Genomic DNA, 22,580 nt, shown 5'->3' with positions numbered 1-22,580 from the left:
TGGTCCTGGCGGCTGAGTCACTGTGAGCGAGGCCTGGGAACATGTCTTTAACCAGAGGGCATTGCTGGGAAATTCATAGTGTGAGTGGCAATGTCACAGTAGATCAGGGCTTTCCAACCCTGTTCCTGGAGAGATACCATCCTGAAGGTTGTCGCTCCAACCCTAATCTAGTGCCCCTGATTTGAATAATTGGCTGGTTGATAAACTGAAATCAGGTTAGTTACAACTGGGGCTGGAGTGTAAAACTACAGGATGGTGGCTCTCCAGGAACAGGGATGGAGAGAGCGATTCATCTTGGAGGTTTGTTTGGGTAACGCTCACTTGACTGTCTACATGACACACTGACTACTGCCTCGTGGCTTCTACAATATTGTTTTCAAACACTGAGGCATGTCTTAACGTGCTGCGGTTTCTCCTATTCCCTACTTCTCAATATTGTGTGTGCGCGTCTCAAATCAAACTTTGTCACTTGTGCAGACTACAGTGCAGACCTTGATGTGAAATAGTTTTGGCAAGTCGGTTAGGACATCTACTTTGTGCATGACACAATTCTTCCAACAATTGTTTACAGACAGATTATTTCACTTATTCACTGTATCACAATTCCAGTGGGCCAGAAGTTGACATACACTAAGTTGCCTGCCTTTAAACAGCTTGGAAAATTCCACAAAATGTAATGGATTTAGAAGCTTCTGATAGGCTAATTGACATCATTTGAGTCAATTGGAGGTGTACCTGTGGATGTATTTCAAGGCCTAACTTCAAACTCACTGCCTCTTTGCTTGATATCATGGGAAAATAAAAAGAAATCAGTCAAGACCTCAGAATTTTTTTTTAGACTTCCACAAGTCTGGTTCATCCTTGGGAGCAATTTCCAAACGCCTGAAGGTACCACGTTCATCTGTATAAACAATAGTACGCAAGTATAAACACCATGGGACCACGCAGCCGTCATACCGCTCAGGAAGGAGACGTACGTTTATCTCTAGGAGACAGAACACTTTGGTGCGAAAAGTGCAAATCAATCCCAGAACAGCAGCAAAGGACCTTGTGAAGATGCTGGAGGAAACAGGTACAAAAGTATCTATATCCACAGTAAAACTAGTCCTATATCGACATAACCTGAAAGGCCGCTCAGCAACGAAGAAGCCACTGCTCCAAAACTGCCATAAAAAAGCCAGACTACGGTTTGCAACTGCACATGGGGACAAAGATCGTACTTTTTGAGTACGATCAGAGAAATGTTCTCTGGGCTGATGAAACAAAAATAGAACGGTTTGGCCATAATGACCATTGTTATGTTTGGAGGAAAAAGGGGGAGGCTTGCAAGCCGAAGAACACCATCCCAACCGTGAAGCACGGGGGTGGCAGCATCATGTTTTGGGGGTGCTTTGCTGCAGGAGGGACTGGTGAACTTTGTTAGGGTTCGTTCCTGTTTCCTTGTCAATCATTGGTGAAATCAGCATTATGACAATATCTTTAATTAAATAACTAAAAAACATTTATTAATACAATTGCAGACAGAAGTTGACAATCAGGAACATAGCACGCATGTTTCCGAGTAAGTTCTGCATCAAAGAAAAGATCACATGTTATTTTATCAAACCCGAAATCCAGCCCTCGTGATGTCACTGCCTACATCATTATATTTTACTCATGAGACCAAAACCATGCCTACAAAGCTATATAAACAAAGCTTTTAGTGTGTTATCTAATAGCTTAGCAGTAAATGACCAAGTTGATTTATAGTGGAATGTTTGAGTAGTTCTCTCCCCTACAAAGTTCTGTCTCGGTCACACATTTCTTTGAGGGGTCTCTTTATAAGAAAGAGAGTGCGAGATCTAGAAAACTGTGGAACAATATTAAAACCTCATAATGTACACTGCTCAAAAAAATAAAGGGAACACTAAAATAACACATCCTAGATCTGAATGAATGAAATATTCGTATTAAATACTTTTTTCTTTACATAGTTGAATGTGCTGACAACAAAATCACACAAAAATGATCAATGGAAATCAAATGTATCAACCCAATCTGGATTTGGAGTCACACTCAAAATTAAAGTGGAAAACCACACTACAGGCTGATCCAACTTTGATGTAATGTCCTTAAAACAAGTCAAAATGAGGCTCAGTAGTGTGTGTGGCCTCCACGTGCCTGTATGACCTCCCTACAATGCCTGGGCATGCTCCTGATGAGGTGGCGGATGGTCTCCTGAGGGATCTCCTCCCAGACATGGACTAAAGCATCCGCCAACTCCTGGACAGTCTGTGGTGCAACGTGGCGTTGGTGGATGGAGCGAGACATGATGTCCCAGATGTGCTCAATTGGATTCAGGTCTGGGGAACGGGCGGGCCAGTCCATAGCATCAATGCCTTCCTCTTGCAGGAACTGCTGATACACTCCAGCCACATGAGGTCTAGCATTGTCTTGCATTAGGAGGAGCCCAGGGCCAACCGCACCAGCCTATGGTCTCACAAGGAGTCTGAGTATCTCATCTCTGTACTAATGGCAGTCAGGCTACCTCTGGCGAGCACATGGAGGCATAAGGCAAATAAATGGTGGTCATACCAGATACTGACTGGTTCTCTGATCCACGCCCCTACTTTTAAAAGGTATCTGTGAAAAACAGATGCATATCTGTATTCCCAGTCATGTGAAATCCATACATTCCTAGACAGTCCTAGTTAATGGATTAATTTAAATTGACTGATTTCCTTATATAAACTAACTCAGTAAAACCTATAAAATTGTTGCGTTTATATTTTTGTTCAGTGTGTGTGTGTGTGTGTGTGTGTGTGTGTGTGTGTGTGTGTGTGTATATATATATATATATATATATACACACACACACACTGCTCAAAAAAATTATTGATAAATTAGAATAAGGGGTCTGAGGATCTCATCTCGGTACCTAATGGCAGTCAGGCTACCTCTGGCGAGCACATGGAGGCCCCCCAAAGAAATGCCACCCCACACCCCAAAGAAATGCCACCCCACACCATGACTGACCCACCGCCAAACCGGTCATGCTGGAGGATGTTGCAGGCAGCAGAACGTTCTCCATGGCTTCTCCAGACTGTCACGTCTGTCACATGTGCTCAGTGTGAACCTGCTTTCATCTGTGAAGAGCACAGGGCGCCAGTGGCGAATTTGCCAATCTTGGTGTTCTCTGGCAAATGCCAAACGTCCTGCACGGTGTTGGGCTGTAAGTCCAACCCCCACCTGTGGACGTCGGGCCCTCATACCACCCTCATGGAGTCTGTTTCTGACCGTTTGAGCAGACACATGCACTTGCATTTGTGGCCTGCTGGAGGTCATTTTGCAGGGCTCTGGTAGTGCTCCTCCTTCTCATCCTTGCACAAAAGGCGGAGGTAGCGGTCCTGCTGCTGGGTTGCTGCCCTCCTACGGCCTCCTCCACGTCTCTTGATGTACTGGCCTGTCTCCTGGTAGCACCTCCATGCTCTGGACACTACGCTGACAGACACAGCAAACCTTCTTGCCACATCTCGCTCATCCATCCTGGATGAGCTGCACTACCTGAGCCACTTGTGTGGGTTGTAGACTCTGTCTCATGCTACCACTAGAGTGCAAGCACCGCCAGCATTCAAAAGTGACCAAAACATCAGCCAGGAAGCATAGGAACTGAGAAGTGGTCTGTGGTCCCACCTGCAGAACCAGTCCTTTATTGGGGGTGCCTTGCTAAATGCCTATAATTTCCACCTGTTGTCATTTGGTACAGCCCCAATCATGACCCCTAGGTGAACTTCTAACAACTTCACAAAATAGATGGCATCATGAGGCAGGAGAATAATGCGGATATATTGAAGCAACATCTCAAGACATCAGTCAAGAAGTTCAAGTTTGGTCACAAATGGGTCTTCCAAATGGTCAATGACCGCAAGCATACTTCCAAAGTTGTGGCAAAATGGCTTAAGGACAACAAAGTCAAGGTATTGGAGAAGCCATCACAAAGCCCTGACCTCAATCCTATAGAACATTTGTGGGCAGAACTGAAAAAGTGTGTGTGAGCAAGGCCTACAAACCTGACTCGGTTACTGACTCAGTTACAAACTGACCCAGCTCTGTCAGAAGGAATGGGCCAAAATTCACCCAACTTATTGTGGGAAGCTTGTGAACGGCTACCTGAAATGTTTGACCCAAGTTAAATCAATTTAAAAGGCAATGCTACCAAATACTAATTGAGTGTATGTAAACTTCTGACCCACTGGGAATGTGATGAAAGTCAGAATAAAAAAAAAAACAGAAATAAATTATTCCCTCTACTATTATTCTCACATTTCACGTTTTTAAAATAAAGTGGTGATTTTAACTGACCTAAGACAGGGAATTTTTACTAGGATTGAATGTCAGGAATTGGGAAAAACTGAGTTTAAATGTATTTGGCTAAGGTGAATGTAAACTTCCGACTTCAACTGTAGGTCTTGGATGGCAGGAAGCTTGACCCAGTGATGTACTGGGCCGTACACACTACCCTCTGTAGCGCCTTATGGTCAGACGCCGAGCAGTTGCCATACAGGGCGGTGATGCAACCGGTCAGGATGCTCTTGACGGTGCAGCTGTAGAACTTTGAGGATCTGGGGACCCATGCCAAATATTTTCAGTCTCCTGAGGGGGAATAGGTGTTGTCGTGCCCTCTTCACAACTGTCTTGGTGTGCTTGACCATGTTAGTTTGTTGGTGATGTGGACATTAAGGAACTTTCAATTCTCGACCCGCTCCACTACAGCCCCATCGATGTTAACGGGGGCCTGTTGGGCCCACCTTTTCCTGTAATCCACGATTGGCTCCTTTGTCTTGCTCACATTGGGGGAGAGTTTGTTGACCTGGCACCACACTGCCAGGTCTCTGACCTCCTCCCAACAGGCTGTCTCATGATTGTCTGTGATCAGGCCTACCACTGTTGTGTCGTCTGCAAACTTGATGGTGTTGGAGTCGTGTTTAGCCACGCAGTCGTGGGTGAACCGGGAGTACAGGAGGGGACTAAGCACACACCCCTGAGGGGCCCCAGTGTTGAGGATCAGCATGGCAGACTTGTTGCTTACCCTCACCACCTGGAGGCGGCCCCTCAGGAAGTCCAGTACCTGTTGCAGAGGGAGGTGTTTAGTCCCAGGGTCCTTAGCTTAGTGATGAACTTTGAGGGTACAATGGTATTGAATGCTGAGCTAAAGTCAATGAAGAGCATTCTCACATAGGTGTTCCTTTTGTCCAGGTGGGAAAGGGCAGTGTGGAGTGTGATTGAGATTGCGTCATCTGTGGATCTGTTGGGCCGGTATGTGAATTGTAGTGGGTCTAGGGTATCCGGGAGGATGCTATTGATGTGTGTGTGCGCGCGTGCATATGTGTTTGTCTGTGAGAGAAAGAGTGTTTTTAAATAACAGAGTGAGGAGGCAGAGATCCTAGAACATGTCGATGAGGATCAGTAGAGCTGGTTTAATGTCATCTGGTATAAAATGGCCCAGGGAAGTCAGGACGCAATACAAGTATTTCCTCTGATAGCATCAAGACCATTTCTCTTCTGATTGAAGGTCAGTACTGGTGTGGACTCTTCATCATGGTCACACAGCCCTACTAATAATCCTTATCCCTGAATGACCCTTTACATCATTTGGTTCGTTACTATGGGCATACAATCAGATAGGGCTACAGTACATCTAAAACACTATGGGTCTGATTATCCATTGGGAATGGGTCACCAACAGACATGCTCTTTATCTAGCTGCAGACAGAGTTCACTGAGAAAGCATACGGGTTAATGTAGCAATACATTATTAAAATACCCAACTTTATGTAACAACTAGCACACTTTCCATAATCGTCACTTAATTCCACTCACACCCTGAAACAGATGTGCATTTGGCATAATGCATGGGTACTGGTCTGGTGCTGTTAATCATCATAGCCTTGTACTATTGTTGTTATTCAGCAGTTTATATTTTGCTTATCTTTTCCCCTCTAATGACTTGGTCATCCTGACATCCAGGCCAGCACACCAGGCAGAGAGATCAAACAGAGGCTGTGTCACAAATGGCACCATATTCCCCATTTAGCTCACTACTTTTGACTAGGGCCCATCAGGATGCAGACTTGGGGATGCAGGTTAGCCTCAGATAAACCGAGCCATAATGAGGGGAGAACCGAGCCATGATGAGGGGAGAACCGACCCACTTCATCCCAGTCAGACAAGCTTGGCATGCTGCTGCAGAGGCCATTCCTCCCAGCTCTGCAAGCTCTCACTCTCGCCCCCTCCACCGTCTCCCTCTCTCCTCTGTCAGGATTCAGGTCACTGAGTTAAGTTAATGCACATCTCGCATCACTGCCACTCTGGCTAAAGAACAGCTCTCTTTCTGACAGAGAACAACAAGCGAGATACAGGCAGAAAAGGACCAACCAATGTGTCGTCTATCCCTTTCACAGCCAAAGCCCAGCTTAGCTCAGTCCAGGGCACTAAGCCAAGTCAAAGCAACCAAATCACACGTGTGGGAGTGCAGATCTACCAAGCCCCAGAGAGAGAGAAAGTCATTCAAACAACTAAAGTGGCAGGTTGGGCTGAGTGTGTTGTCTCCCTCCCTCAGGGTTAGCACTGAAAATATAGGCCTGGAATATAAGGTGATATATAGGTGAAGTATAGTGTTTACATGTGTTGAGTATAAGGTTGGCTGATTGGCTGACTTCAGAGCAGGATAATAGGGAACCTAAGAAGTGTTAGAGAGGCAGGTAAGTGTGGGTTAGTTAGAGAATGGTCGATGCACTGTTGGCGTATGGATTTTTAAGTGCGATAGAGCGGAGAGATTCAACTGTAAAACAAATGAGAGAAAGGTCAAGTTTATGCAGGCCGCTTCATAAGAGGCTCCAAAATAAACAATGTTTCCCATACCGAGTTATTACTGAAGTCTGGACCAACTGCTGTGTTTCCAAATACAGTATTTCCTGTTGCCTGAGACTGTCCAAACTCCTGCTGACTCACTGCCCTCTGTCCTTCTCACAACACAGACCAGTCAGACAGACAAAAAAAAACACAACAGGAAGAGAAGGAATCATTCAACTTATTTAGAACTGCTGTGAGCCCGGGGCTGTTTGAAAGCATCAACTGTAGCGCTCTACTGCTTTTGATTCTGTTGCTCATATGGACCAAAATAGTATTTTAATTTGAAAAAGTACAGCTTTAAAAACAAAAATGGGTCACTGAAATGTTAAGCCCCCCCACTGAAGGGTAGAAAGATTTTTTTAAATCTGTTAAAAGCAAAAACACTACATGGACTGCACAACACATGGGTCTCATGTTGATGACACAAAATAAACAATGTTTCCCATACCGAGTTATTACTGAAGTCTGGACCAACTGCTGTGTTTCCAAATACAGTATGTCCTGTTGCCTGAGACTGTCCAAACTCCTGCTGACTCACTGCCCTCTGTCTGTGTGTTGTGAGAACGACAGACTCACAGACAGATCGAGAGACCGACAGAGAGAGAAAAACACAACAGGAAGAGAAGGAATCGTTCAACTTATTTAGAACTGCTGTGAGCCTGGGTCTGGTTGAAAGCATCAACTGTAGCGCTCTACTGCTTTTGATTCTGTTGCTCATATGGACCAAAATAGTACAGCTTTAAAAACAAAATGGGTCACTGAAATGTTAAGCCCCCCCACTGAAGAGTAGAAAGATTTTAAACATGTGTTAAAAGCAAAAACACTACATGGACTGCACAACACATGTCCCATGTTGATGACACACAAATGTGTTGTTGCTCGTGTGAATAGGAAGCATACATGAAGTCATTGACTTGACAACAGTCATTTCTATGGGTTTAAAACCAAACAGAGTGCATATACTGTCCACACAGAACACAACCACACAAACTATTATTTGTGCAGTCTTTTCACAACAACTATGTCTTGGCTTCCTGCCCTGTAGAAGGACCCTAAAGAACTCAAACCAAGATTACACATCACCTATCTGGTGGTGCCGTGGCCACACAGGGATACTAGAATCTCCCCATGCTGATAGACAGAGACTTCTACCAGAGGCAGTGACTACGGTGTAGCAGCAGGAAACACACTTTCTGAAGTTGAGGACAGTGATGTGAGGAATGAGGATATGTTGTCACTGATGGGGAAAAGAAAACATTTGGATGATGTCAAACCTCGGCCCAGGGTGGTAGGGCTGATTCATGCTAGGGCTGAGATGGAGAGAGATTGAGGAGAGGAAGCAAGTATTATTTTATTAAGTAAGCCAATAGGTGAGGATGGAAGCTGGGCCCTGCTGCGCTCGAGTGGTATGGCTGATTGATGGAGCCGAGATGGAGAATGAGATGTAAAGAATGGACCTTGCTGCGTTCCACAGTGTCCCAGACTAAAGCTATAAAGACATACTGTATACTGGAGTCATAGGCGCCTGTTTAAAGCTGGAATCCTTAAACTGTCAGTTCGTTTGGGATATTAGAACAACAAAGACGCACAAACAGCGAATACTGTGTTTATCCCCTCTGACATCATCGATGTCAATAGAACAGCAGATGATGTACTGGAATCTTTTTGACCACCCTGCTCCGCGCACCTCACCTCCGTTTTGTCCTCAAAACAAAAACAACAACAAAGGTGCTGGGGCCGGACCGTGCTGCTGTTTCCCCTAATGCGGGTTCCATCTTTAAAGACAAGCCTTCAAACTTCTTTATAATCTATTTTCTAGATATGGGAAAAAGGCCTTGTCATGGATATTTTTTTATTTAACCAGGCAAGTCAGTTAAGAACAAAATTCTTATTTTACCATGACTGCCTACCCTGGCCAGACCCACCCATAACCCGGACGACGCTGGGCTACATTCATCCCTCTTCAAAACATCTGTAAAGTACAGGTGAAGTCAGAGTCAATCATGCTATCCTATTCTAGAAGATTGAAAGACAAAGTGAGAACTACTGTCGTAGGTTTGAAACCCGATTTCAAAGAGCTACAGGCATCCATTATTACACTGGGCCACTCCCTTTGCTTGGGAAGTCTACTGCCTCTAATGATCACTTTGAAAGCAGAACAATATCACCGTAACCACACGGCTTATTTATGTTTTCAAAGGAGATTATATGTGTCGCAGTCGCAGAGTACAAAGACCTGGCTTCAGATGGCGTAAGTGACTCATTTTGTTGTCCAATATCAAAGTAGAACAAAAAGGTAAACAACGATCCAATCCCAGCATGCATTTGGTCTGTTTGACCTCAGTCCAGGGTTATGCTATGGTGGTTTGTGGGTCCACCATTTGTTTTGCATGGTTAATTTATAAAGGACCCTGTTGTGGAGATGCAAACAAACTATCTGCCTGTACACAAGTCTTTGAGGAGATTGGAACTTATTTTGTACAAATGCAGACGTTGAGTTTCTGGCTGCTGTACAAACGCACCAAACAAACCCAACAGAGAGAAGAAGTCAGAGCACAGCTGCCAAGAGCCTCCAATGTAGAGACATTCCCAATTCCCCATCACAGCACATCACAACAACAGAGCACAGCATTCCCAGATGGTCAGCACGCTGCCAAAGAGTACAGAGATGGTTTCCCAATGGGGGGAGAAAACCACAAAAACTACAGGGAGAGAGACTCTAAGCTCTGCAAAGTGTCAACAATGTGACAGGAAACTTTGATGAGCAAAGGAAACTTTGCTGAGATTTGATATTCACACAATACATTTCAATCCCAAAGTTGATTAATTAAAAATGATAAACTTCTTAAAAAAAAAAAAACTCTGCATATTTTGTGGGTTTATAGTGACATTACTAAGATATTTCGTAGAGTGGGGTCTATGCTACGACCCCAGGTCTTCAATCAGAAGTCAAAAGACCAAGAGGTAATACCATTTTCCTGAAAAACCTGGTCTGAATGAGGCATTATCAGCTGCTAATCTGCATGTCCTCTGTAGAGAAGGGCAGGCAGGCAGCGGAGCAGGTGGGCAGCAATGGAACAGGCGGGCAGCAGCGGAACAGGCGGGCAGCAGTGCCATAGACTACACAGTCAGAGACACACGGGGCCTCCCTCCTGACTCCCAACACCTCAAGGTCAGCGCTGCTCATATTCAATGCTGCTACATTGGGAGAAAAAAGCTAACTTTGCAGTGGGGGGAATGGTCATTAATACCATCCAGTTTTAGCATAGGGAAATACCACATTTAATTAACTGTTTTTGAGGAAGGGCAAATCCCCTTTGCCGTGTCCTATGAGGTGGAACAGCTAAAACATCACAGAATAAAAGTGGACGTTGACACTGACAGCCGTGTGCGGTAGAGAAGTAGTATTTGGACGGTGTGACTTGGAGACAGAGGAAAACCCCGGCCGAGTTGAGAGGAACGTGGAATGCCCACTGTATTATGTATGGTAGGACTGTGAGTGAGTGAGCCAGAGTGCTGCTATGGCCTAGTTTAACAGAGAAGAGCCTGGCTGGGCCTGGTAGAAGTGAATGCTTTCTGTCAGTGAGAGGGAGGGCAGTAGTATGTGTGTCTGTGACAGTCAGACCCATAGTCAAGGGCCCAGGAAGGAGCTACAGTTGAAGTCTGAAGTTTAAATGTATTCGGCTAAGGTGTATGTAAACTCAGTTTTTCACAATTCCTGACATTTAATCACCACTTTATTTGAAGAATGTGAAATGTCAGAATAATAGGAGATAATTATTTATTTCAGATTTGATTTATTTCATCACATTCCCAGTGGGTCAGAAGTTTACAGACACTCAATTAGTATTTGGTAGCATTGCCTTTAACTTGGATCAAATGTGTCGGGTAGCCTTCCACAAGTTTCCCAGAATAAGTTGGGTGAATTTTGTCCCATTCCTCCTGACAGAGCTGGTGTAACTGAGTCAGGTTTGTAGGCCTCCTTGCTCGCACACGCTTTTTCAGTTCTGCCCACACATTTTTTATGGGATTGAGGTCAGGGCTTTGTGATGGCCACTCCAATACCTCGAACTTTGTTGTCCTTAAGCCATTTTGCCACAACTTTGGAAGTATGTTTGCGGTCATTGTCCATTTGGAAGACCCATTTACGACCAAGTTAACTTCCTAACTGATGTCTTGAGATGTTGCTTCAATATATCCACATAATTTCCCTCCTCATGAAGCCATCTATTTTGTGAAGTGCACCAGTCCCTCCTCCAGCAAAGCTACCCCACAACATGATGCTGCCACCCCCGTGCTTCACGGTTTGGATGGTGTTCTTCGGCTTGCAAGCCGCCTCCTTTTTCCTCCAATCATTATGGTCAAACAGTTCTATTTTTGTTTCATCAGACCAGAGGACATTTCTCCAAAAAGTACAATCTTTGTCCTCATGTGCAGTTGCAAACCGTAGTCTGGCTTTTTTTATGGCGGTTTTGGAGCAGTGGCTTCTTCCTTGCTGAGCGGCCTTTCAGGTTATGTCGATATAGGACTCGTTTTTACTGTGGATATAGATACTTTTGTACCCGTTTCCTCCCGTATCTTCACAAGGTCCTTTGCGGTTGTTCTGGGATTGATTTGCACTTTTCGCGTTCATCAAGTACGTTCATCTCTGAGTGGTATGACGGCTGCGTGGTCCCATGGTGTTTATACTTGCGTACTATTGTTTGTACAGATGAACGTGGTACTTTCAGGCGTTTGGAAATTGCTCCCAAGCATGACCAGAATTGTGGAAGTCTATAATTTATTTTCTTAGGTCTTGGCTGATTTCTTTGGATTTTCCCATGATGTCAAGCAAAGAGGCACCGAGTTTGAAGGTAGGCCTTGAAATACATCCACATGTACACCTCCAATAGGCTAAATGACATCATTTGAGTCAGAAGTTTATAAAGCCATGACATCATTTTCTGGATTTTTTAAAAAACTGTTTAAAGCCACAGTCAACTTAGTGTATGTAAACTTCTGACCCACTGGAATTGTGATACAGTGAATTAAGTGAAATAATCTGTCTGTAAACAATTGTTGAAAAAATTACTTGTGTCATGCACAAAGTAGATGTCCTAACTGACTTGCCAAAACTATAGTTTGTTAACAAGAAATTTGTGGAGTGGTTGAAAAACGAGTTTTAATGACTCCAACGTAAGTGTATGTAAACTTCCGACTTCAACTGTATATATGGATCTAGGTTTCTCAGTTACCAAGGGCACCGTGGAGTATGGACCCAGATGTGACACACTAGTCTAGTGGAGGACTGTTCCTTACCACACAGTTGGCTCCATTCACCCCTTTTCTCTGGTTAGGGCCTGCCTCCCAAACTGTTCCCATATGCTGCCTACTGAGCTCCAACATATTATTTTTAGTCCGCTCTGATGTGGGTGCCATTCTGTATGAGTTAATGTATTGTAGTCTGCTCTGATGTTCCTTCAGCACAATGAGTTATTAGACATGACAATTTCTTCTCCTTCAAGACAGTATCACAACAACTGGCCAGCCTGTGCCTCTCTTCTCCATCGGAGGACAACCGTAACACAGTTCTCAACAGAGAAGTGTGTTGTTAAGCATGCAGGCAGGCCAAGACAAGCTGCTGCTTGTATGCCGAGTCAAGCTTGGGTCGTCATCAGCAAAAAATAAAGAAAATATAGTCAAACTTCTGTAAGATGTGTGGGGTAGGAGACGTATTCAAATAACTACAGTCACTACCGCTACATTAGATGACTACATTTAAGCTATGCTTAGGTTTGTGTGCAGATGATTTAAGATTATTTTATAATAACACTACTTTGAAATATCCTGTGTCAGTGAAAACAATATTTCATACAGTGTTGGCAGACCAGACCGTTGACAAACCTCAACTGTGAAACACCCAGTACAATGAGCTCTTAAAACCCTAGAACACACACACACACACACTAGAGGGATGGTTGCAGTTTAAATACCTACTGGCATTGACCGTTTTGTCCCGAGTCAGCACAGATGACAAACATCACATGCCTACTGTACCAGTCACCAGACAACAGCAATTACAGGGCATTAAAATAATGTTTAGGCCTTTGAACTGGTCAGCTGATTAGAACACATGAAGTAAACCGTGAACATTTTCACAGGTCTATAACCTGGCTGTCTCTATCATTTACGGGTGCTGGCAACATGGTGTTCATGTTATTGAGTAGGCATTTGACACACTCCCGTGTGTGTGTGTTTGATATGCTAAGGCAGCATATTTCTTTCCCTCAGAAACCTGTGCTGACTTTTACACCACAATATATTCACTCATCAGGAAACACATGGGAGTGATGGGACTTCCTAAAACATGAATAGAACAATAGTCATAAGTCAAAATAATGAGCTAATTTCCTCTCAGGTCCCAGATCCCCTTTTACCGCAACACAGGAGGATCATGTATGGGAATGTATAACATCTCGGCATGCCCCGGATGCGCTTCTGTGTTCGACAGGATTCTATTCTGCAGGAGGAGCAGTGGATGCCGGGAGCGTTGTGACTGATCACAGAGTCAGAGGTAGAGGCTGCCAAGACCAGCAGAGAGAGAGATTTACTGTAAACAGCCCAGTCAGACGCCTCAGAGCTCAGACACCATTGAGTGTGGCACCGACCGTACTCACCAGATCTGGTGGGATTCAAATAGTATTTTTGGAGAAAACCGTGTCCATCTTGCACTCAAAGTAGGTTCAATCATATGCTCAAAGAATTTGAAATATTTCTAATACTATTTGAACCCAGTAGGTCTAGCACTCACCTGAGGGAGAGAAAAAAAAAACAGGCACACTCCACAGCTCAGAGCCTGGAAGAAGGCTTTCCTTTCCCCTTCCTCCATTTATTTCCTTTATATAGCACTCTGACCCCAGGTGCCATAGACCTCCAACAGTAACCACCATTTATACAGCTGTGGCTTGTTATCTTCCTCCAAGCAATTACAGTCTTGTTCCAACCTGACCTGTATGGAGTTCTGGAGGGCTCCAGGCACCGCCCAGAATACAGCCACATCATAAAGACAGAAGAGTTCAGAAAACGTTTTTAAAACATGTGTTGAGCCCACAAAATAAAAAGCAAATACTGTTAACTCTTCCCACCTGACATTTGGGGTGAACATAAAGTCACTCACTTTGCTCAGGTGCAAATGCTTTAATCTGGCGTTAAGGGATTGTTATTAAACTGTGGTGCAAATTACACCTTAAAGTGACACGCCATAAGAGAGAATTCCTTCCCTAACAAAGGGCCAATCCTAACCTGAAGTCGACAACAAGCAACTAGGAGCTTAATGCAAATCCCTCAGATGACATATGCAGACTTATTTCAAGTTATCAAATCAAATGGTATTTGTCACATACACATGGTTATCAGACATTAATGCTTGTGCTTCTAGTTCCAACAGCGCAGTAATATCTAACAATTCCCCAACAACTACCGAATAAGTCACAAATCTAAAGGGGTGAATGAGAATATGTATGAGCGGCATAGGCAAGGTGCAATAGATGGTATAAAATACAGTATATACACGTGGTATGAGTAATGTAAGAGTTATTGGCAACCTGCCCAGAGCTTCACACAAATAATGTACAGTAGGAGTAGCATGAATATGATAACAATGACCTTTGGTAGCCATGGTAATCACAGCTGCATACATGTATCGACAAAGAGGTGAAGTCAGTAGCAGCCATTGTAATATAATTAGATATATCTAGAGAAGGGGAGTGTGGTGTGTGGATTCCAGAAACTACACTATTCTGCTTCCTGTCTGTCCTAGGGACAGTGACCTCAGATCCTTGACATGATGGAAAACATGGAAGAACATGCCCTGTTGGCCACAGTGGTTAATGTGTACAGAGAGGTTCTGCGGCAGCAGTGTTTAACCCTCTCACCACTACAGAAGTACATTGGACAAAAGAGAAGCTCTGAGTTGAGATCTGACCCCATTTTCTGTGTCACGTTTTCTCTGCATATTTCACTAAATATTTCAGTGTCTCTCCTCTGGAAGCCCAGCAGTATGCACGTCTCGGGGTGCGTCTCACATAGCACCCTATTTCCTATATAGTACAGTGCACTTCTTTTGAACAGAGCCCAATGGGCCCTGGTCAAAAATAGTGCAATATAAAAGGAATAGGGTGCTATGTTGGACGCAGCCTTGAATTACCACTCATCAAATACATCAAGATGGTGCTGAGAGAGCTGTAGGTTTCCAGCAGCAACGCCTGTAGTGCTTTGAGGGGAATAGGTTATTTACTACACAGGGAGGGAATCCTTGTATCTGAAGTAGTTCTATGGGGCAAGAGGCCCCAAACAAAGCAGGCATGTGAAGGGAGAGTATAGTATTTATAGTATTCTTGTATAGTATTTAATAGTTAGAGGAGAGAGTGGAGGAAGGACAATCCTGGGTCTTTATCATGGTCAGGTTCAGTCAGGTTTAAGGGGGGTTGAGGTGTCATCCTGTGTTTACTTTGGGTCAGGGGGCTACTAGCCTACTGAGCAGCAGTAGGAACCTAGGTGCTGTTGAGCTAGCTTCCGCCTAGCAAGGGAGAGGAGGGAGATATGGGGTGAGGGACAAAATCCAAACACACACGGAATGATGCACACGCAAGCATGCCCATATGATAGGCACATTTCTGCTCAATACGCACTGCTGAGCTCCGTAGTGAGTTTACATCCTGGGCTGTCTGCCAAGCATTAACCCAGAATAGGTTGACTACTAATTGCTGTGTGTTCAACGAACTACAAATAAAAACACTAACAGACTCCACAGCTGTGCCAAAATGTTTAATGAACTGCTGCTTCAGCCTTGTAGAACCAGAGATCCTGTTCAAACTATGTTCCAGTCAAAAACATCAAAGTGATTGCGTGAAATCAGACTACTACTGCGCAGGGAGTAGGTGCTACAGTAGGTAGTAGCAGGAGCTACAAATCATGATGGTTGTTGGGACATCTTGAGTACTGGTATTAGCTGTGTTTCGACTTGTCCATGTTCCAGCTGTCGCTGCAGGCTTTTCATACAATCAGAGTAGGCCAGACAGCAGTACCGTAGTCTAAAAATGAATTTTCTATTGGCAGTGTCTATAAATTAAAAGAGCTGAGGAGGAGAATAGAAGAAGCTGTAGGATAAAGGACGGCTCTACAACATTTTGACCGTCAAGCAATAAAACCACAGTGCTTGGATTTGCCAGATGTTTTGCAAACACAGGACCAGTTACAGTCGACGCTAACTATTTTGCAAAACAGGCCAATCATGTCAGAGAGAGATTGGAAGCCAGGCTAAATGCTTTCATTTCAATAAGGCAAAGTCACAGTCGTGCCAGGCACACACACATTAATAAACACATGTTCCCATTTACTGTTTCAATCCTCCATCTGAGGCTGACGATTTATGAGAAGGGGTTTGCGGGTAAAGTGCAAGTGTGGAAAACAGCCATGCTATTTCTGGCGTTTGGTGCTATTGAGTGGTTAGATTGTTACCGATAAGCAGCTGTAGATGTGTGACAGAGCAGAGGACCACAAAGTCTGTTTACTGAGGCCTCGTCAAAAGCAGCCGACACACAGACTTAGCGGATCCATGCATACGCAGAAAGACGCAAAGAAAGTTAGTTTACTGTTGCCTCTATGAACATATTTTAACTCTCTCACACCCTGGTAATCACCCTTTCATACTTTACTGTAAGCGATAAAGACTAATTATATCCATACAGTACCCATCTATCTACGCCTACTTAATCCTCCAGATATCCTGACAGACTCAGCACAGGCCTTAGTGTCTTCTGCAAGGCCAGACTCTCTGCCCTGAGGTTACAAATGTATGAGAATACAGAGAGTCTCTGAGCACAGGTCAGAGACTCTCTGTACTCTCATACATTTGTAACCTCAAACACAAGCACACAGTGTGGCCCCTGTGGGAGGTTACTGACACCACTCCTCCAATATCCTTGCTCCTGCCAGACCTAACTTCAGAGACTGATTAATGCCCCTGACCTGACCTTCATTCTACAGGCCACTGTCTTAGTTTCACAAGAACAGGGTTGCCCTTGCACAGCCATAAGAGGTTCTTTGACTGTAAGCTTAGTATCACACTATCAACCCTATCCAGAAACAACCCCATAACCTCTAGGCACCATTAGTTCTGTACGTCAATGGTGAATATTCCCTCTATCCTATCAGAGGGTAAGGTGGAACGTTGTCTATAAGCCCCCCCCCCCCCCCCCCCCCCCCCCCCAACACACGCATCCCACCCAAACCAACTGAAACCCTTCCACTCATTGAAAGACACTGAAAGCAGCGGAAGACCACCAGTGTTTCATTCAGTTTATCTAACCAGGTGCAGAGATACAGAAGCTTATCAGTGACGAGACCATTAACACATGTAGGAAAGGTGAGTGAAGAGACCATTAACACATGTAGGAAAGGTGAGTGAAGAGACCATTAACACATGTAGGAAAGGTGAGTGAAGAAACCATTAACACATGTAGGAAAGGTGAGTGAAGAAACCATTAACACATGTAGGAAAGGTGAGTGAAGAAACCATTAACACATGTACGAAAGGTGAGTGAAGAGACCATTAACACATGTAGGAAAGGTGAGTGAAGAGACCATTAACACATGTAGGAAAGGTGAGTGAAGAGACCATTAACACATGTAGGAAAGGTGAGTGAAGAGACCATTAACACATGTAGGAAAGGTGAGTGAAGAAACCATTAACACATGTAGGAAAGGTGAGTGAAGAGACCATTAACACATGTAGGAAAGGTGAGTGAAGAAACCATTAACACATGTAGGAAAGGTGAGTGAAGAAACCATTAACACATGTAGGAAAGGTGAGTGAAGAGACCATTAACACATGTAGGAAAGGTGAGTGAAGAGACCATTAACACATGTAGGAAAGGTGAGTGAAGAAACCATTAACACATGTAGGAAAGGTGAGTGAAGAGACCATTAACACATGTAGGAAAGGTGAGTGAAGAAACCATTAACACATGTAGGAAAGGTGAGTGAAGAAACCATTAACACATGTAGGAAAGGTGAGTGAAGAAACCATTAACACATGTAGGAAAGGTGAGTGAAGAGACCATTAACACATGTAGGAAAGGTGAGTGAAGAGACCATTAACACATGTAGGAAAGGTGAGTGAAGAAACCATTAACACATGTAGGAAAGGTGAGTGAAGAAACCATTAACACATGTAGGAAAGGTGAGTGAAGAAACCATTAACACATGTAGGAAAGGTGAGTGAAGAGACCATTAACACATGTAGGAAAGGTGAGTGAAGAGACCATTAACACATGTAGGAAAGGTGAGTGAAGAAACCATTAACACATGTAGGAAAGGTGAGTGAAGAAACCATTAACACATGTAGGAAAGGTGAGTGAAGAGACCAAAAACACAGTCTCTCAAACTATTTCTGACTATCAACTTCAAATTAAGCTGTGAATAGTTAACTTCTATGTCTGAGTTTTGTAAATTATGGGTTATTATTATTATTAGCAGTTCGGCCATTTTGTGGGCTAAATTACTATTATAGTGGATATTTCCAAAATTGTATTGACCTATTGCCAACTACATTAAATACACCAGTTGATTGAATCATTGGTTCGATGTGGGTGTAATTAGTTCAGGCATGTACAGCTGATGACACCACCACACTGACAGTCACTGGCCAGAAAAACCAGACTGTAGGCAGTTAGGCTCTATGGGAGGTTTGGCTTGGTGCTATATTATATCACCACAGCACCAGGCAGCACAGACATGACAACAGCAACAGCTGGGTGTGGAGCGTGCCTGGCTTCCATCTATCGGTCCTCCTCACTCTACTCAGAGGGCCAGGGCAAACAAGAGCATGGCTGCTAAAGCTATCAAAGAAGGAATCTAGGAAGAGAGTCCTTTCCTCCAAAGAGCAGAAGGAAACAACATACTCAAAAACAGTAGGTAGTGAAATAGTGTGGGTAAAAGCTCAATGACATAGCTACATTCCAAAAACACAGAGAGGATGGTACAGGTTGGCACAGTCAAATATCTGTGCATGTATAATTGCAGTAAAAAGATTCTGGTAAAAAAAAAGAAAAAAAGATTGTACTGTAGTAGTACTACGATATAACCTCAGAGCTCTATTTACAAGTAGAGTGGGACCCACTCTTGTCTCTCTCCACAGCTGTCTTTTAGTGCGTAAGCAGGAACCAATATTCTTGGTTCCTGGAGTCCTGGCCTGGCGTGCGTTTTGGCCGTGACACAGTAATCAGATTAGATGGAGGGAAGCAACAAGGAGAAGGAAAAGAGTCAAGGTCCTAGTGAGAAGGAGCCGCTTCCTGTAGGCCTGGCTGCTACACTGGTCTCAAGCCTATCCCCTGACCCCCTCAGCCTCATGTAGGCCTGCCTGGCTGCTACACTGGTCTCTAGCCTAACCCCTGACCCCCTCAGCCTCATGTAGGCCTGGCTGCTACACTGGTCTCAAGCCTAACCCCTGACCCCCTCAGCCTCATGTAGGCCTGGCTGCTACACTGGTCTCTAGCCTAACCCCTGACCCCCTCAGCCTCATGAAGGCATGACTGCTACACTGGACTCTAGCCTAACCCCTGACCCCCTCAGCCTCATGTAGGCCTGGCTGCTACACTGGTCTCTAGCCTAACCCCTGACCCCCTCAGCCTCATGTAGGCCTGGCTGCTACACTGGTCTCTAGCCTAACCCCTGACCCCCTCAGCCTCATGTAGGTATGGCTGCTACACTGGTCTCTAGCCTAACCCCTGACCCCCTCAGCCTCATGTAGGCCTGGCTGCTACACTGGTTTCTAGCCTAACCCCTGACCCCCTCAGCCTCATGAAGGCCTGACTGCTACATTGGACTCTAGCCTAACCCCTGACCCCCATGTAGGCCTGCCTGGCTGCTACACTGGTCTCTAGCCTAACTCCTGACCCCCTGAGCCTCATGTAGGCCTGGCTGCTACACTGGTCTCTAGCCTAACCCCTGACCCCCTCAGCCTCATGCAGGCCTGGCTGCTACACTGGTCTCTAGCCTAACCCCTGACCCCCTAAGCCTCATGTAGGCCTGGCTGCTACACTGGTCTCTAGCCTAACCCCTGACCCCCTCAGCCTCATGTAGGCCTGGCTGCTACACTGGTCTCTAGCCTAACCCCTGACCCCCTCAGCCTCATGTAGGTCTGACTAATACACTGCCGTGCAGAATAAATATCAGAGAACCCAGAGAAGCACGAGATTGAACTTCACACAACTTTCTAGAGTTTTCCCTGTTAGTTAACACTATCAATATTTTCCTTTACTGTGGCAATTATAATCGAATCAATGCAATATTAGTCACTTTTAAAGCAACCTACTAAATCAAGTTTTATTGGTCGCATACACATATTTAGCAGATGTTATTGCGGGTGTAGCGAAATGCTTGTGGTCTATGCAAGACTTAGTATGCAAAACTAACTACGTAAGAGATTGTTGTAGGCAGAACGCATCAAAGTAGGATTCGATTACATTGACAGGCACAACTCAGGCCGGCCCGTACTCTACACAGACCGGTGTGCCATAACAAATCAGAGCTGCAGTAGGACTACATGCAAATATACTACATATGAATGTGCCATTCACTTTGAACTGGACTGTTTTTACAGCATGAGCGGTCGTGAGTAGATACAGTACTTTGATTCAAAACAAGCGATTCAAAACAACAAGATAAACGTCAAGATTTCTTGCTGACAATGCGGTTATCATGAAAAGGCTGGGAGATTTTTAAAATGCTTTGAGCTAGAAATGAGCACCCACCCAAGGACAACGCACCAATTTATTTTCTCTTTAATAATGACAAATGCCTTACGGCAGTTAATCAGTCTGGATCCTGCAGTTCAATCCAAACCAGCTTCTCTTCCTAACACAACACAGAGCAAATGAGCTGCTATCATCACAGCGTAACCAATCTAACCTATTGCACAATACTGTTTAGATGGCATGTAACAGGAGGGGAATGGGACTCGGCACAGAGTCTGAACCTCCCCATAACCATTGGTGGGTTTAGGGGACCAATGGTGGTATACAGAATTATTTTACAACACTGTTTATTACACGATTAAGTAACAGTGCCAGAGAAGTGTGGGAGAGACTTTCATTCAGATTCATTAGGAACTCATTATAAACTGAGCCAACCATGCACAGCGAGGAGGTGTGTGTGTGTGAGAGTATGGGGGGCCACAGAGCATACTGGACTGTTAAGATTTAATTACTACCCCACCCCTTCCAGTTATCATCCTACCCTAAGGGCCTACTTATGGTCTGACCAACCGTCAAATAAAATGGTCCATTTTGTGTTTGTCCGCTGCTTGGTCCTGCTGACTAAACGAAACAAGGCATTTTAACTGAGTATAGACCCATGAATTGTTTTTGGCAATACACACAAGGCACTGAGCAGGGCCTCTGTTACAAAGCCCCCTCTGTGGTTTGGTGGAACAGCCGTTAGCTTGGGGATGAGCCAGGGGCCCTTGGCCAACATCCAGCAGGTCTCGACCCAAAACGCAGAGGCTACTTGGACTGGGCCCGATGTTCTGGAAATCCAATAGGACAGCCTGTTTAGTATGTCACTAAGTTGCTCCCAGCTAGCAACCCTGCCTGCTGCCCAGGCCAGTGTGAGAGAAAACTAGGGCATGGGCTTCAAAGCAAGCAAGACATTCAGGCAGGAGAAAACAGGATTTGTGGTCAACATCAGCACATGCACATTTAATCAATAGAGCACATGAATAGTATGGGGAGGAAAAATATTGGTGGTCTGTTTAGAAAGGAACAGCTCTGGTCTGGTTCTAGAATTCATTCCTGAATCCTGCACACAGCCACCCCAACTCTCCAGGGTCCCAAAGCAGAGAACACAGCTCAATTAGATACAGTAAAACATGAACTGCACAACAAACTAGCTCCCAGCAGCTGTTCCTGAGCACTTTACATTTCCCAAAGAAGAAATTCAGAATCAAGAGACCTTTATCATAAAAAAACACCCTGAACATGTATGGTTTGGTATTAGCACACACAAAAAGTACCCTTTCTCTCTCTCACACACACACACACAGTAGCAGACCTGCAGGGCTGTGTTCAACGCTGCACCACTAACAGGTGGCTTTTCCTCTAATAAATGCAGGTTGACGTTTATTGTCATGAGTCTTGCATTGGAGGCAGAAAGAACTAAGTGGTTTCCACTACATGGGCATGCTGCAAAGTCAAAATTGGCAATATCGTAAAAATTCATGAAAAAACACTAGCTTTTTAGTCTTAATTTAAGGTTAGGCATTAGGGCTAGCAGTATGGTAAAGGTTAGGTTTAAAATCAATATGACTTTGTGGTAGTGCCAGCTAGTGACCACTCTGCAGAGCTGCCTCCAGTACATGAGTCATCTCAATAAATGCCAACCTGCCTAATAAACACAGACCAGAGTGATGTGGTAACAGACCGTGGAAACAACATCCCACCTGCTCACTACTATCATACAGCCTTGTAGATCAATAAACATTAATTGAATGCGTCTCTTAGCATAAACATGACAGCACAAGCCAACTTAGACACACCCTCAATAGCGACACATCTAGGACTCGTGTTTCTGCACATGTATCAGGTACTGTACGAAGCACTACTGTGTATGTCTGAATAATTTATGTTGTACACATGCAGAAGTAGAGAGGA

The 22,580-nt window shown here is 44.5% G+C and overlaps 1 protein-coding gene across 1 annotated transcript in view; it reads right to left on the bottom strand.

Annotated features, from left to right (window-relative positions):
* LOC139400740 (integrin, beta 5) overlaps positions 1 to 22,580 on the bottom strand; it is an 89,079-nt gene that overhangs the window by 15,039 nt on the left and 51,460 nt on the right. The gene's annotated exons all lie outside the window — the stretch shown is intronic.

Source organism: Oncorhynchus clarkii, chromosome 3, assembly GCF_045791955.1.
Source record: "Oncorhynchus clarkii lewisi isolate Uvic-CL-2024 chromosome 3, UVic_Ocla_1.0, whole genome shotgun sequence".
Taxonomy (NCBI): domain Eukaryota; kingdom Metazoa; phylum Chordata; class Actinopteri; order Salmoniformes; family Salmonidae; genus Oncorhynchus; species Oncorhynchus clarkii.
Note: the sequence above shows the minus strand (reverse complement) of the source record. Positions and strands in the feature narration are given on the sequence as shown.